Below are 15,555 nucleotides of genomic sequence, written 5' to 3' on the forward strand. Positions count from 1 at the left end.
AATGTTTTTGGAATATCTTTAAAAATTGAAATTTATTTTAGTAAATGTTATGTGCACTCTAATCATTGAGTCTAAATAGAGCACAAAATAAAAGAAAGGGGGAGAACAGTTAGAAGAAGTTTCAGGAGTCTGACATAATATCTCCCTTCAAGGGGCAACTCGTAGTCAACTGCACAGATAGATGGTGAACATGACTTAAGTTTTAGCTACATTGTTACCCCTCCCAGAAGCATTCTCTAGAATATTCCAGATGGGTGACAATTCTGCCTTTATTTTATTGTACTTATTTATTTTTAACTACTATTCAAGCTTACCAAAGTTATACATAACCTGGTTAAAAATCCAACTGCATTTTATTTAAAGGGTAATAATGAAAAACAGCTTTCCCCATCTCTACAACCAGTCTGTGATCTTGCCGTCTGGAGGCAGTCACTTCCAGTCTATTTTAGCTGGTTATTTTAGCATTTACCTCCTTGGTGCCATATAATATGCATCCACTGCTATTTCTTGATTTCTCAATTTTAGATATTATTAATTTCTCTTGTAGCCATCAAGTTTACTTTCATATATCCCACTCTTCTATATCTCTAATTCTGCTAAAGACTTAATGGTTAAATCATATTTGGTGTTTACTTTGTTATCGTTGTGTGTATATTGTTCAACTTTGAACCAAGTGGGGTGCTATAGTTACCTTTTGTTTTAGGAATTTTTGTTAATGTTGGAGATAATTAACTGCCTTGTTTCTTCATTTCCTTAAATTTCTTTAACCCCCACCTCACCTCACCTGAACACACACACACACACACTCACACAGTTGCACACACACGCACGCACACACACGCCCTCGACATTCAGGTCTGTCAAACACCTCCTGTTTCACTTTCAAATGGTCAAATATCTGATAATCAATCAGCTCCAAAGGCGGCCCTCCCTGAGCCCTTGATCCTCCACCTCCAGCCTGGACTTGGTTCTACGCCAGACCTGCTGCCCAGGTGCGGCTTGGGTTTTCCTCACACCTTTCCTGTGCTCTACATCTTCCTCTCACTTCACTCCCTTATTTCTCAGAAGCACATTCTCCAGAAGCTTCTTTTTTTTTTTTTTAAAGATTTTATTTATTTATTTGACAGAGAGAGACAGCGAGAGAGAGAACACAAACGGGGGGAGTGGGAGAGGGAGAAGCAGGCTTCCCGCAGAGCGGGGAGCCCGATGCGGGGCTCGATCCCAGGACCCTGGGATCATGACCTGAGCCTAAGGCAGACGCTTAACGACTGAGCCACCCAGGCTCCCCTCTCCAGAAGCTTCTTAAGAAAAGGCGCATTGGAGGTAAAATTCTTGACTCCCTGCATATTTGAAAATGTCTTTCCTCTACCCTCACACTTGATCCACCATTTGGCTGGTGATAGAGTTCCAGGCTGAAAAGAATTTCCCTCAGAGTTTTGAAGCTAGTGTTGGCTTGATCTCTTCTAGCTTCCAGTGTCACCGTCGAGCATTCTGATGCCTTTCTGATTTCATCTGTTTTGTATGGGACTGTTTCTGTTCTCTCTAAATGCTTTTAGTAGCTTCCCTTTTATGCCTGGCATACCTTTTTCATTATTTATTCATTCATTGTGCTGAGCGCTTTGTGGTTACAATCTGGAGACTCATATTATTGAGTTCTGGAAAGTTTTCTATTATTTCTTTGGCAATTTCCTCTCTTCCGTTGTCTTCATTCTTTTTTTTAGAACAGCTATTAGTTGATGTCAGACTTCTTGACTTGATTCTTTAAGTTTCTTACCTCTGTTCTATTTTTCTTCTCTCTCTTTTTTTTTTGTTGTTGTTGCACTTTTGGGGATATTTCCTCACATGTATTTGTCAGTCCCTTTACTGAGCATGGAAAATTAATTTTTTTTGAGCAAATAATATATGTTTATGTTAAAGGTTCAAAATTATAAAGAGAATGTAGGTAGAAGTAAGCGTCCGCTGGACCTCATTCTTCAGACATCCAGCTCACCATGTCGGTAGGGATATTTGGTATAGGAGAGGGTGGGGCTGGAAAATGAGGGTATTTTATACAAGTTTGCATACTGAATGAAGGAAGTCCCAGCTCTCTTTCTTCACCCTGCTCCTAGAACACAACCCTCCAGGCATATATTCTTCTAGATAAGAATTGGCTAAGAGGCTTTGCTGGAGAATAGAACCTTGGCTATCTGTCAGCATCTTTGGGTCTTTTCTCCCTGGTTGGTAAGATTCCCTAACATAGAACATTCTAATATCCCATTTAGAGAGTATAAGCCTGAAGCCCAGCTTCTAAGATTTTGAAAAAGAGAGCTGGCGTGGGATGGGATGTTGGGGCCTGGGAGGTGTTTGGGGAGCCATCTCCATAACCAGTATGTAAATTTTTAATTTACTAATTTTTAATTTTTAATTTATTTAATTTATCTTTCTGTCTTCCATATCATGCCACCACCCTCAACCCAGAGACCTTTTGTTTTGTCCTCTCTGGAGAATAAACCTTTAGTCTGCTGGGGATGGGATCGGGGGGATGTCATCTGGCTGAGTTGAATCAGGGAGGGATTCTGGAGTTCAAACTGCTTTTTCTGGTCTTTAGATTGGATGATTCCTATCCATCTAGTTTCTTGCTTACTGACCCTTTCCTTTGCTATCACCATCTTACTCTTACTGGTCTACCTAGTGAATGTTTTATTTCAGATAATATTATTCCATTTTAGAATTTCTATTTTATTTTTTTAATAGTTTCCACATCTCTGCTGAGATTTCCTACATTTTCTTATATTATGAATATATTTTCCTTTACTTTGTTGAACATAGTTATAATAGATGCTTTCAAATCCTCATCTGCCACCTGGGTGCTATCAAAGTCAGTTTCTGCTGATTACTTTTTCTCTTGAGTATGAGTCACTTTTTTTTTTTTATTTCTTCATACACTGAATAATTTTGGATTATATCCTGGACATGGTGAATATTATGTTGTAGATAATCTGGAAAAGTGTCTTTTTCCAAGCAAATACCTTGGTTGCACTCAAACTGAAAACTCTGATTTGGCATGGTGGTTCAAATCTCCTTTTAGTTCTTATACCTTTCACTGGGCTGTTTGCAGTTCTCCCTGCACATGTGTAACTTAGAGTCACCTAGATATTTGGTCAGAGTTTATGCACACCATTTATGCTTCCCTGTCACTGGCCTTCATCTTTCCAATATTACAAACCTCACTTTCCAGTGGCTCTGGTTGCCCTGAACCCTGCTCTCTGGTTCTTTAGGGAAGAAAGACTACAGATTTTCTGTTGGGAGTTTTAGCTTTGCAGCCTAGTCCCCTTCCCTCCATCTAAGAAATAAAAAGGGGGGGGTGGCGCTCACCCTGCCATCCTGTGCCATTCCCTTCTACCAAATGTTAGCTCCCCTCTCTAGAATCTGTTTGCTTTTGTTCACTCCACAGGGCCTTCAGAGAGTTTATTTTTCTAATGTTCAGAGTTTATAGTTGTAGCCTGTGGGAGGGCAGGTCCAGTAGGAGCTCACTCTGCTATATCAGAAGTAGACTCTTTTTAACTGCTTCTTAAACAACTGTTTAAGCAATTCTATTTTCAGTCATTAGCTCTACTTCCAAAGTAACATGATGCCACCAGTTTCTGAGACGTTGGAGTTTCTGCATGCAAACTATATTCCCCCATAAAAAAAATCTCTTAGTGAGCATTAAGTAGCATACAAATAAAGTAGGAGATAATGGAAGATTGAGTCATGGAACATTTGAAATCCGACATAATCCATGTAGCCTCAACATGGCAGAAGTTAGGTTTTTCAGCCTCATGTGGGCCAGAATAAGAGCATTCCTTTAAGTCAGCATTTTTAAAAATGTGGCTAAGGACTAGGGGCCTGTTAAAAATGCATATTTCTAGGCCCACCTTAATCTTCCCAAAACGGAGTATAGGGGTGGAGCCTCATAAGTTGCAGACAGTAAGTGCTCCCTAAGTGTTGCCTATTGTGATTATCGTCTTAGAATGCATAAACAACAAATAGCTTCCTGATGTGTGCTTGCCCCCCCCCAGGTGCCAGGCTGCTGGGAGGGTTGCTGCTTATCATAAACAGGGCTGGTGTTACCAGCCAGATGCAGCGCCAACTTGAAGGAAGCAAACGTGTTCCCAAGGGCAAACACAAATAGTTTGGAAGCATATTGTATGATAGGAAACAGTTTTGTTTTGTTTTGTTTTCCCAGCATCCGTTTGAAATGAGGTTTTGGAATAAGACTATAGGGCTGATTTAGAGGTGCTCTTAACATGCATACTCTGTAACTTCCAGTCAAGAAGTCACTATAATGGACAGTGACAATGACCCCTGGGCTATGAGGGTGTGACCCTGTCACTGTTCTCTCTGGCTTCCTCTCACCTTCCTACCGAAGGTTTACCCTGTGTGACAGTAATCCCATAGAACCGGTCACTTCAGGGCACTACATACATACTGGGAACCTTTATGAAGGTCATCTCACTAATTTCTGGAAGCTAATTATTATTTTTACCTTGCCATAAACTCAAGAGCACTGAGAAAGTGTCATTGGTCTGCTAGATCCATTTAATTAGGAATTAGCTTAATTGTTAATTCATTGGCAACTCTAGCCAATCAATTTAGGTCTCAGTAAACTTGTTCTAGAGACATTACTGTACTTTTTAAAGGATCCCTTTATCTATTGAGGTACAAGCTGTTTCCTAAGAAAAGTCCTCCTAAACAGCTATACTTTAACCCACAGAAGAAGAAGATGTGGACATAGTCCAACAAGTCTTTGCTTCTAATTGAAATAAAATTTGAATCTCTTTAGGGTTTGAGTCAAAACTTTTGGCTTCATTCACTGGTTCAGAATTCAAAATAATTTCTCCCTCTGATCTTGTATTCTTTTTCTGAATATTATTGAATTCAAATCCCCTGAAATAGAGCTAATCTGCTCTAGTTGAATGTTTGGAATTCTTTAAACCCTCAAACAGGTTGAGTTTATCTGGAGCTTGGAAGTGGTGAACCTCAACATTGCAAGCTTTTCTCTGAACTCAGACCACCCAAATGGTTCTTCTCCTGTAGAGCTGTTGGTTAGCCCTGAGATGCAGATTTTCAGTTGCTTGTTTCCTCCTTCCCTCCCTCCCTCCCTGCCTTCCTCCTTTCCTTTCCTTCTCTCCCTCCTTCCTTCCTTCCTTCCTTCCTTCCTTCTTTCTTTTCAGTTGTCTGTTAGTTACTCCTACTTTTTAGATTGGGAAATTGAAACATTAGAAAGGTAAGCATTGTGCTCATGTCTTGGTTACACACACCTTTTTGGGGGGAGATAGGAAAAGGAATAAAAGACAGGTCTCCCTCTCCAAGGCTATATAACCTCTCTCTCTGGGCCCTTTATGAGGACCTAAGTCAGTGGTTTGCCCCTTGGGCCATATGAGCCCTTAGAGGGTCTTTGAAGGAAGCAAGAGAGATTTTTGGGTTGTTTTAATATTTCAAAAAGTCCAACAGAAATCGCATGTTTCCCAAAATAAAACTCCATGAGTAAACTAGAATGCCATGGTATTTTTGCTTTTGATTAGAGTTAAATTAATTCAGTTTGATAACATTGATTATCATGCTGATCTGAAGCTGTGATTACAGTTATATGCATCTTAGATGATTAAAATGTGAAAAATAGGTTGATTATGTCTTAATAAATGCAGTTTATTTGATAGGCAGAATCTTATAAAGCCTGAAACTAATCAGAAAAAAATATGACACATTTCGGGAACTCTCTACATATATCTAGAACAGGCAGACTGCCAATGAACATAAAACTCTAAAACATATCTATTTTGAAATTTTCCTGGAATCACAAAACTCCATATATTTGTTCTTTCTGGTTGCCTTAACATGAACAGTACAAAGTCGAATTGCCCTTTCTTATACTTTTTTCACTAGGATGCCTACAGTCCATGACCAGCTAATGTCCGTACCTGGCAACTGTCTAGTCTTAACTACGTGTGTGTTACCGTATGTAATTTCAGATTATTGGGTTGATATCTATGAATGCTGATAGTACATTTTAAAGAAAGTATTTGAAAGCAACAATACAATGATTATATTGAGAAACAGAGAAAAGTGTAATTGACCATTCTGCTTAAACTCAACAGATCTCTTTCCCATGTGCTAACAACACACGGCAGTATTCTGGGCAGTTATGCTCGTGTGCAAAGTATAAATAGAGACATAAGATATTTTCTGATCTCTTATAAATCATTAGACTAGTCGAAAGACATTTTTTTTTTTTTTTGAGGAAATACTCAACTTGCTTCCCTGAGTTAATTCTGCAGGTTGAGGTTTTCATAATCGTGTTACAATCGCTATGGCTTTGGGCATCACTTTTGTGACTCACCTGGCTTGGGCTGCTTTAGACCCACAGTCCGGAGTTCATGTTGCTGAAGGGCAATGACTAAGATCATTGTTTCCCCTAGGGCATGGCCTTTAAAGGTTAAATCGGTGGGGCTTTAAAGGTTAAATCAGGCTCTGGGGCTTAGGAACATGTCACTTGCTCAGTTGAGGCTGCCTCCCTCCCTGGTATATTCTGGTTCCAGAGATCTTTCTGGAGTGTTCCCTGGTCTTAGGGAAAGTTCAGACAACACTGCTGTCTCCACACAGGTGTCTGTGAATTTCGACGTCATACCAGAAGTGGTTGACTGTCAGTCACAGGGGTGATTTGTGTGAGCATTGTATGTCTGTTGGAGCATGTTACACAAGAACAAGAACGTGTGACGTAACAGAAGCTTAATCCCTTCGGGCTCCTCATGTGTAAAGGAGGGGGTGGTGCAGATGCTCACTGGGGACCTCCCAGGCGCTCACAAACTTTCTATACCTCTCAGCTTCCTTAATAGTAAATCTCAGAATAAAGATGGCCCCAGTACAACACAAGTGGCCAAACTGAGCCAGACAGGTGGTAGTTTACATGTGTGTGAGACTCTCATTTGCGGGTAGGTGAAGCTAAGTTGAGGCAAAGCACATGCCTCAAAGTACATATTTTAATCTTAAAAAAAAAAAAAAAAAAAAACAAGTTCCTCCCATGGAGGGTGACTCTTTTCCTTTGGTTTCTTCATGCTGGTACAGAAAACAACCAGCTCTGATGCTTGTAAGCATCCCCATTGGAACGTTTTATCCCAGGGACTTGAAGGGTTAATGATTGTAAGATTTTTAATTGTGTAATTCTCTATGATCTCAGAGGTGTCTTTAAAGTTCTTAACTTTCTGTTTGTCTTTCATTCTCAGCTCCCTCCCCTGCTTGAGACCTGTGGGGCTTGACATCTGGGAGCACTCTGGTAAGTATGTCTTATTAATGAAGCTGTCATTTATCTGGATTTTAGGCTACTGTGGCCCCCATTGCTCAGAGCCTAGATTATTTACGCCTCACAATAACCTAATGATTTGCTCTCGTCTTTATTTTACAGATGAAGAAATGGAGCTTTTTGAGAGACTGAGTAATTTGCCTAAAGTCATATAACGTGAAAAAACAGGATTCAGACTAAAGTGAGTTTAACCTGAGAGTTTGTGTTCTTAATCACTGTTCTATATCGTTTCCCTTCTTTTTGTTGAAAGAATGAATAATATGTGCTCCTTCACCCTGGGGAGAGTGTAATATTAGCAGATCTCCTCTGCTTGAAGACATTCTCTGTAATGGGGAGGAAGGATCTTGGGGTAGGGGTTCTCTTGCCAGCAAAACAGACATAACGACTCAATACCACTGACAGATATTTAGAAATATGTACACACAAAGCAGAAGTCCACACTTCACAAGAGCACATTCAAGCAAAATGCCATATAGTAAACCCATGACAATGGTTGTTCTTGGGGATGGGGAATAAGAGTGGGAAATAAGGTTAAAAGGCAACAGATAAATATATAAGACAAGGGAGGGAATCCTTTCAGGGCCCAACCATGACAATGTGGACTGAGAAACATCACAAATGCAACCCTTTGCACTTGAGCATCTCCCCTCCCCATAAAACAGAGTTAAGAGGCAGGACAAGGGAAAAGTAGATCAGGTTGAGAAAAGATTTGGAATGCAAGGAAGACATGAGTGAGTGCCTCCTTCCTCGTGATGTTTCTCAGAAATCGTTTATTTAGTCTTAGAATGGAAGGACTTTAATGTAAACATCAGTTACACATAGGCATGAGGTTGCCTCCACCAGGCATCAGATTTTTGACAGAGAAGCAAAGGTTTGAGGTCCTATCATTTATATATTAAAGGGGAAACAGTCTCAGAATGCACCAGCTACAAGGACGGTCAGAGTGATTTCACAGGTAATAAAGCTGCAAGTTCAGAATGGTTGAAGAACTAGTCCAAGATGTCACAGCTGGTATGGGACGGATCCCCATGCTTCTTCTCCAGGCCCACCTGCCTCCACTGGTCTCTGGCCTGTGTCTGCCCCATGATAACTCTCTGCTTCTCCTGCTGAACTTGGGATGGACTTGCTTGACCAACATTCCTCCCCCTCATTACCTTGACTCAGAAAAGCCTTGACTTTAGAAGGTGGTCAGTAAATGCTGATGATAATGATCACTGATACTCAGGGAGACGTTCTTTGACTCTTCATATGTTTCAATAAGAAACTGAGTTTTGTGCTCCTTGTTCTGGATTGTTGTGGCTTTTCATTCTATTCTAGTTTCAGCTCTGCTGTTAACTGTATGAACGTGCACCTGTCACGCTTATCTTGGCTTTAGTATCTTTATTTGTCCACGGGACGGTGGTTTTATATTCGCCAAAGAGTCATCTAGTCAGGGCTCCTATGGTCAATGCTCTTTTGGGAGCCCAGAACCTTCCTCACCAAGGCAGGCATGGGAGAGCTCATGCTCACAAGATACTCTCTCCAGAGCTCCTCTGCATTTCAGCTGCTCGGCTGGGCAGGAACTTTCTGTCATTTCACCCATAAACAAGCAGCGAGGCTCTCACGAAAGACACAGTGCCAGTAGAGAGAGACAGTCCTTGCCTTCCAGGCACTATCATCTTATTAGAGGAAGAAGAACAGGTAGATAGAAGTGCACTAAGAGCTAAACCAGGACAGGGAGTACAAGTGCCATGGTTGTTAATCCTACATCTGGTCTGGGAAAGCTTCTCAGGGGAAGAGGGATTTATGCTGGGTTTTCTGTTTTGTTTTGTTTTTAAAGATTTTATTTATTTATTTGACAGAGAGAGGCACAGAGAGAGAGGGAACACAAGCAGGGGGAGTGGGAGAGGGAGAAGCAGGCTCCCTGCTGAGCAAGGAGCCTGATGTGGGGCTTGATCCCAGGACCCTGGGACCACGACCCGAGCAGAAGGCAGACGCTTAAGGACTGAGCCACCCAGGCGCCCCTATGCTGGGTTTCGAAGGGAGGTAGGCCTCTGAGAGCAAAGGCATCAAAATACCACAGTAGAGGGGGATGTCCCAAATAGACCAAAGACACAGTTAAGGGGGCCCAAGGCATGCTGGGACATCTGCCAGGATCCGTTCAGAGCAGAAGACCATAGTGTTCAGATCTCAGCTTCCAGATGAGTGTAAACTAGGAAGCTGACCAACTAAAGGCATTCTGTACAGCACGTCTGGGTGAGTAGGCATTGGGAGTGTGTGTCTGAGTTTGAGTATGAGCATGTGTATTAACAAAGGTGGTTGGAGTGAACCGCAAAGCCGAGTGAAGCTGTGCCGGGAGAATCTGCTCCAGCTGGGCACTCCCGAGGGGAATTCTGTAGCTGACTGACCATTGATTGGTATACAGACACAAACTCTCCAGGAGTTAACACAAAGACAAAGAATTCATCTAACATTGAGAGACAGCACAAAAAATTTTATGAATAACAGCTGACTATTGGGAAATATGAGGGGAGTGGAGATCGTTGCAAGTCAGGAGGATTTAAAAAGGCAGCTTAAAACTCAACTTTTCTTAGCAAGAAACAGGGTGACTCTATGAGAAGACAGTGCTGCCCAGAGTTTTTTCTGCCCACCGTGAAAATGTATGTGTAATACCTGAACAATTACGTTTTGCATCTGAATAAGTTCAAGTGCCTATCAGAGTCAATAAATCCATAAATCAGTATGCTGTTTCAGATACAATGTACATCAGCATGTCGCCCTGGAACTTGGAATAATTCCCTCCCATATAATTATTTACATATGTGTATAGGTAGAGAGATGATTAGATATATAGGTAGATATAATTGAATGTGGGCTGAAAAGCCAGGTTGGGAATGAATTGTGAGGATAGTGCATGCCTGGCTAAGGAACTGGGGGTTTCTCTTTAGACAATAGAAAATCACTGGTATGGAGTTCAGATGAGGACTTTATGGACTAAGCTTCTGTCTGCTTTTTGGAAGCTTGGGGTGAGTTATAAACCGTAAACTAGGAAAGCCCTCTGTAAGGCCAAGTGGACCCGTTCCCATGCCAGCCATCAGCTTGGCTCCAGGGAGTGGGGATCCTGAGCCCAGGACAAGGTTCAAGGGACAGTAGCAGCTTAGTTGCAGTGTCCTCTAAGGGCTATCCGTTGACATCAATGTGGCAATGCTGGACCAGACTGAAGCTCTGGGCTTCCTTCCCTGACCTCTCAGGGCTTCCCTCCTGTAGGTCCCTCTACGTCCTGTGAAAGAAAAGAAGGCAGATTTTTGGAAAGAATAAAAATCAAGTTCAGGTCGTAGCAAGCAGTATGCCTAAGGATAACCAGCATTTCTAATGACACAAGATGGAAGCAGGATGGGTAGACTCTTAATAGAATTCACGAACGATTGCCGCTCTCCTTGTGGGGCATGCTTCTATTTAGGTAGCCACTCTTTATCCACACAGAGGGAAGTGGTCGGAGACAAACAGGATCACAACCGGACTACTTGAATTTTCTAAATATAACGTTCTGGAGATGATTATAAAGGGACTCCCTAATATTTCTGATGCATTAGGCAGCCGACAGCATGGTTTCAAACATATCTTTAGAATCTCACATTACTGCTTTGGGATCTTCAGAACTGGAGTTCTTGCCACCCGCTCCGATTTAAAGACAGGCAAAATGAGGCTCAAAGAGCTTATGAGAATCGCCTGGGAACTCACGGCCAGTGAGCTGCAGAGCTGTGAATCAAATTTCAACCTTCTGACCCCCAGTCCAGTGTTCTTCACTCCCAGCCACATAAAAAAGCAGTCTTGAATTTGATTCTGCATCAGTAAATTTCATTTCTAGGAGCTCATTCTGCTCCGCAGGCTTTGAGATGCTGCTGACCTCCAACAGAACTGCGGTCAAGGGCCGAGCCACGACCCGGCTCCCCTGGACAAAGGTTTCGGTCAAGGAGCACACCGCCCCACTCACACATTCTTATTTGCCCAGAGAGGATCGTATTACAGGGTCATCTTTGTTCCACTCCACACTTCTGTGTTCATTTATGTACAGAGAAAACTGTGTTTGGGATTTGCAAAGTCTAGCAGAGCATTTCCCTATTTCATCACAGGCCATTTTTTTAACCCGTTGGTGTATCTGTTCTTTACAACTGGAGGATAAGAGTGGAACTGAGTGAGCATGAAAAATGTTGAGGGTATAGAAGGGTCCAGGCTGGCCTTTCCAATAGAGGAAGATACCCTGATAATGTCACTGTATCAGCTCCTTTATTGATTGAGGAAGGTAACTGTTTCAAAGGCAGAGAGAGGGAAAGAGCTTGATTTTCACTAGAAGGGAGGGACCTTGAGGTAACTTATCTTTGCATCTCGCCCCTGTCCCTTGCCCAGCATCTAGAAATGTACTGCCCCTAGACGAAACTCAGTATTATCTGCATGAAAGACTGAGGACCCGGGTGACCGACCTGCTCATCCCCTGTGTTACTTGTTTCCATTCCTAGTCATGGCTTAGGACATTAAATAGCTTTGAATAATCCCTCTAGTTTGAAATTAGAGACGCCAACCCACATAAAGCCATGGAATGGGGTCTCTTCTGAACCAGCTCCAGGGGAGATTGTAAAAAGTTATATTTAGAAACAGAGCTATCAATAGCTTCATTTTCTTCCAAGGCTCCTTTTTTCATGGAAGAAGAGGGTGTCAGATGTTCTCAGCCCCTTGTCGCCTCTTTAGGGTTTTGGCACCTTGCAGCGGGCTTGGCCTCTGAAACGACAGTGGTGGTCTTACAGGTGTGGTGCAGCTCGAAGGAGCCCTGCGGGATGGATGGAGGACACTAGTGCTCAAGAAGCCAGGAGGCCAGCTGCCTGCATCCTGCCAGCTGACGTTCAGCCCGAGACCCTGTGAGTTTTCTGGAATCCTGACTCCTCCACCGAGAACCTCTCCGGAGCAGCGCTTCCCGAAGTATAATCTGCAGCGTGGCAAAAGCTGCTCTTGTTGTTTCACAGCTTTGGTTTTCTCACCCATGAAACATGGACAATGGGAACTAATACAGTGATTTGAGGATTAAATGAGATAATACTTGGGCTGAGCTGCCAGAACTATTGGCTCCCGTTGCTAGCCCCTCTTTAATGGTCGGAAGATACAACAGATCCTTGAGTTCCTGTAACATCTTTTTTCCCACCCTCTTTTCTTCCTTTGTTTTAAAATCCCATTCAAGTCTCACCTCCTCTCTGAGACTTCTCTGCAATGTCTGCCTAGCCTCGTGAACTCCTGGGGTTTCTTAGAGCAGAGTGGTCCTGGCTGAGCCAACATTCAGAATGAGCATGTGGGGCTCCTACGTGTCCTTAGGTGAGTTGCTTTGCATGGGAGGAGGACCCAGAAGGGGATCCTTCAGTCGAAAGTTTTAGGTGCTAAGACACCCATCGGGGGTGGCAGAACAAAGAGATGGTGCCAATAGTGTGTGTGGGGGGGCAATCCAGCCCCTTTGGAAAGGGGGAGAATCCTCCCCACATCTGTATTTCTGCAGGGAACCAGGCTGGCTCTAGAATAGTGAGAGATGGAGGAATACAGCTCTTAGGGGCAGCATTGGGAAGGCAGATTTGGGGACACAGGAACACAGGCTCTGGACAGGCAGCCTTTCCCTGGTGGAGACCAGGTGGATGCCCAGCAGAGCCCAGTGGGGAGCAGCAAGCCCAGAACTGTTTGTAGAATGAAAGACATTCCCAGAGGGTTCTGAGAAATACCTGGGGAGGATTTTGAGAGGATTTTACATAGATGAAAGGGATGATGAGACAGCAGAATTTATGACCTCATTCATACTCACCAGCTGATTATGCTTCTAAATAATGCAGACCGCCCCGCTGCATAACATCAGCTTACCAGGTAGCGAATAGATCCTGTGCAGGGATGTGGGTGCTTCCTGTTCAATACGGATTGCCTAATATAGCATTTGGTGTCTGGAACTCCTTTGCCTTCCAGTCTTCGAGCTGCTTACTGTTGCTTGAGATTCAAAGTAAAAAGAGAGAAGAGAGCAATTTACTATTTATTGGGACTTTATCATTACCAACAGATCCCGTTCAGCAATTCTATCCCGCAAACCCAACCCCCATGGTCTAGGCCATGTTCTTTCTCTCCTTCCTGAGATATTTAATGATCACAAGGGATTTCTGCCAAAATGGGTTGATTTGGAATTGTGCTAAGAAACACCCTGAAATAACTGAATGGTTCTATTGCATTGAAGAGAGGGTTTGAACTTGTCTCGGTCTAACGAAACAACTGGAACTAAGGTGATAGTTGGGATCAAAGATTATTCATCTTAGTCATCTTTGCTCTTGGTACTTTTTGAGAATTGACACTTTCTTGAGTTATTAAGCCATTACTGCTAGCATACAAGGTCAGGGGCCCAAAATTCACAGAAATTCTGAACGGTGCTTTGAATGTCGGTTGTTTCTTTTTTTTGGTAGGATGCTCAAATGCCAAGTCATCATTTTCTGAGTCAAGTCACTGATCTTGAAGGTTGTCAGCCTCCTCCTTGAGGTCCATGCTGGCCAAGGAGTCAGCTGGGAAGTCTGGCTGAGCCTTCGGGCTAATGTCTGTCATAGAACAGCCTTTGCTGATGGTTTGGAGAGCTCGCTTTTTGGCCGCAGAGAATGGGCAGTGTTCACTCCGTAGTGGCAGGACGTGCTCCCAGGATGGATGGCTGCATGACAGGTGTCCACTTCCAGTTCCCTAGAAAATGGCTGGCAGTGCCCTTTCTTTCTACTAAGCACAGGAGAGGCGGTCCCTTCCTTCTCTCTCCCAAGGTAATTACTAGTGCTTTCCCATAACCCACAGCTAAACCAACTCTTCTCCAAATCTCATAAATACAGATGACAGGGAGGAGGCTAGGGCCGCGGGGACAGTACTCATTGCCTGTGATGTTGTCACCTTCTGTTACCCAGGTGCATGGCCTGGCTTTCATTCAATGCCCCATGTTCCTGGCACACGAAGGACCTTAGTGTGGTCTGCTGGGGCAAGCTGACTTCTTGCTTGTGTCAGTGCGGTGTTGGCAAGACATTTCCGCCACCCGGGAGGCAGCCAATACCCCCTGGCTGAGGCTTGAGATGTCCTTTTGTTCCTTACCACTTGGCCCTGGAAACAGTTGTCTTCTGACAGGCTTATCATGCACAGCCTGTTCTCATTGCTCTGTAGCTCTTGCCAGAGAAAGAATAGTGACCTGTCCTTTCCTGATCTCCCTCTCTCCAGGAGTACCTATGAGAAGCTCAGAGGGGGGCAATCAGTAAATATTTGCTGAGTGAATTGGATAGATGGAACGGCTTCTGGATCACTTACCCACTTACAAAAGTTCTTCAGGTGGAGGGGAGTCTGACCAATAGAAGCGATACTGAAAAGTGAACTGCAGCGCCTAGGATCCTTTCTTTATTTGTCGCCCCAGTGCGGTGGATGACTGGAGAGTTGGCTGGGATGGAGTTGTATGGCCAAGCACCGCAGGGTCAGGGGATGTCGGGGAAGTTGGCAGGTGCCATTTCTTTTCAACAGCTGCCTGGTGCTAGCCCCTGAATGAGGCACATTAGCTCCATTATTTCATCTCATCTGCCCAGCTGCCTCCTTAGGAGGAAATATTGCCCTGCTTTCCTGGTGAGGGAGCCAAGGCTCAGAGAGAGGAAGTCACCTGCTTGAGGTCATGCAGGCAGGGAAGGGCAGAGCCAAAGTTAGGAGTTACGGCCAAGCTTCTGCTGTTCCCATCGTCCCACAGCTGGGGGGCTCCTGCACTCAGGGGGACATCTGGGTGAACCAGGCCCTTCTGAGATGCCTCACTCTGGACTCTTCAAAGAAAGATTCAGAAAGCCTTAGATTTGCAGAGCACTTGAGCATTTTGAGAATGATTTTACCCCCACTCTTTCATTTGCCCCTTACAGTTATTGGTCTTTTATGAGCTCCATGTCACCAATAAGAAACTGAGGTATGAAGAGACCGAGCTTTGACATAGCACTCAGGGCATCTGATCATGAATCTAGAACTCTTTTCACTGGGTTTCAGAGAAAACAAAGCATTTTTATAAAGTACAGTTGACCCTTGAACAAGGCAGGTTTGAACTGCGTGGGTCCCCTTCTGTGCAGATTTAAAAAAATAAATATATTGGAAAAATCGGGGGAGGTTTGAGATGATTTGAAATAACTCTCAGATAAACTGTGTGGCTTAGAAGTCTTGAAAATTTTTAAGAAAAATTTAGGTATTATTGT

The 15,555-nt window shown here is 43.4% G+C and overlaps 1 long non-coding RNA gene across 3 annotated transcripts in view; it reads left to right on the forward strand.

The window, feature by feature from the left end:
* Nucleotides 1-15,353, forward strand: part of LOC115943368 (uncharacterized) — a 29,374-nt gene extending 14,021 nt beyond the window's left edge. For 2 of the 3 annotated variants that reach the window (XR_014141247.1, XR_004077948.2), the window contains 3 exons: nt 7,245-7,294; nt 7,424-7,502; nt 12,103-15,353. This is a non-coding gene — a long non-coding RNA (uncharacterized LOC115943368). Of the gene's footprint in view, nt 1-1,204; nt 1,324-7,244; nt 7,295-7,423; nt 7,503-12,102 lie in introns of those variants that run through there. The other variant, XR_014141248.1, reaches the window with a different exon arrangement.
* The last annotated feature ends 202 nt before the right edge of the window (nt 15,354-15,555 follow it).

This window comes from Leptonychotes weddellii, chromosome 2 (genome assembly GCF_054177405.1).
Source record: "Leptonychotes weddellii isolate Sample4059 chromosome 2, ASM5417740v2, whole genome shotgun sequence".
Classification (NCBI taxonomy): Eukaryota; Metazoa; Chordata; class Mammalia; order Carnivora; family Phocidae; genus Leptonychotes; species Leptonychotes weddellii.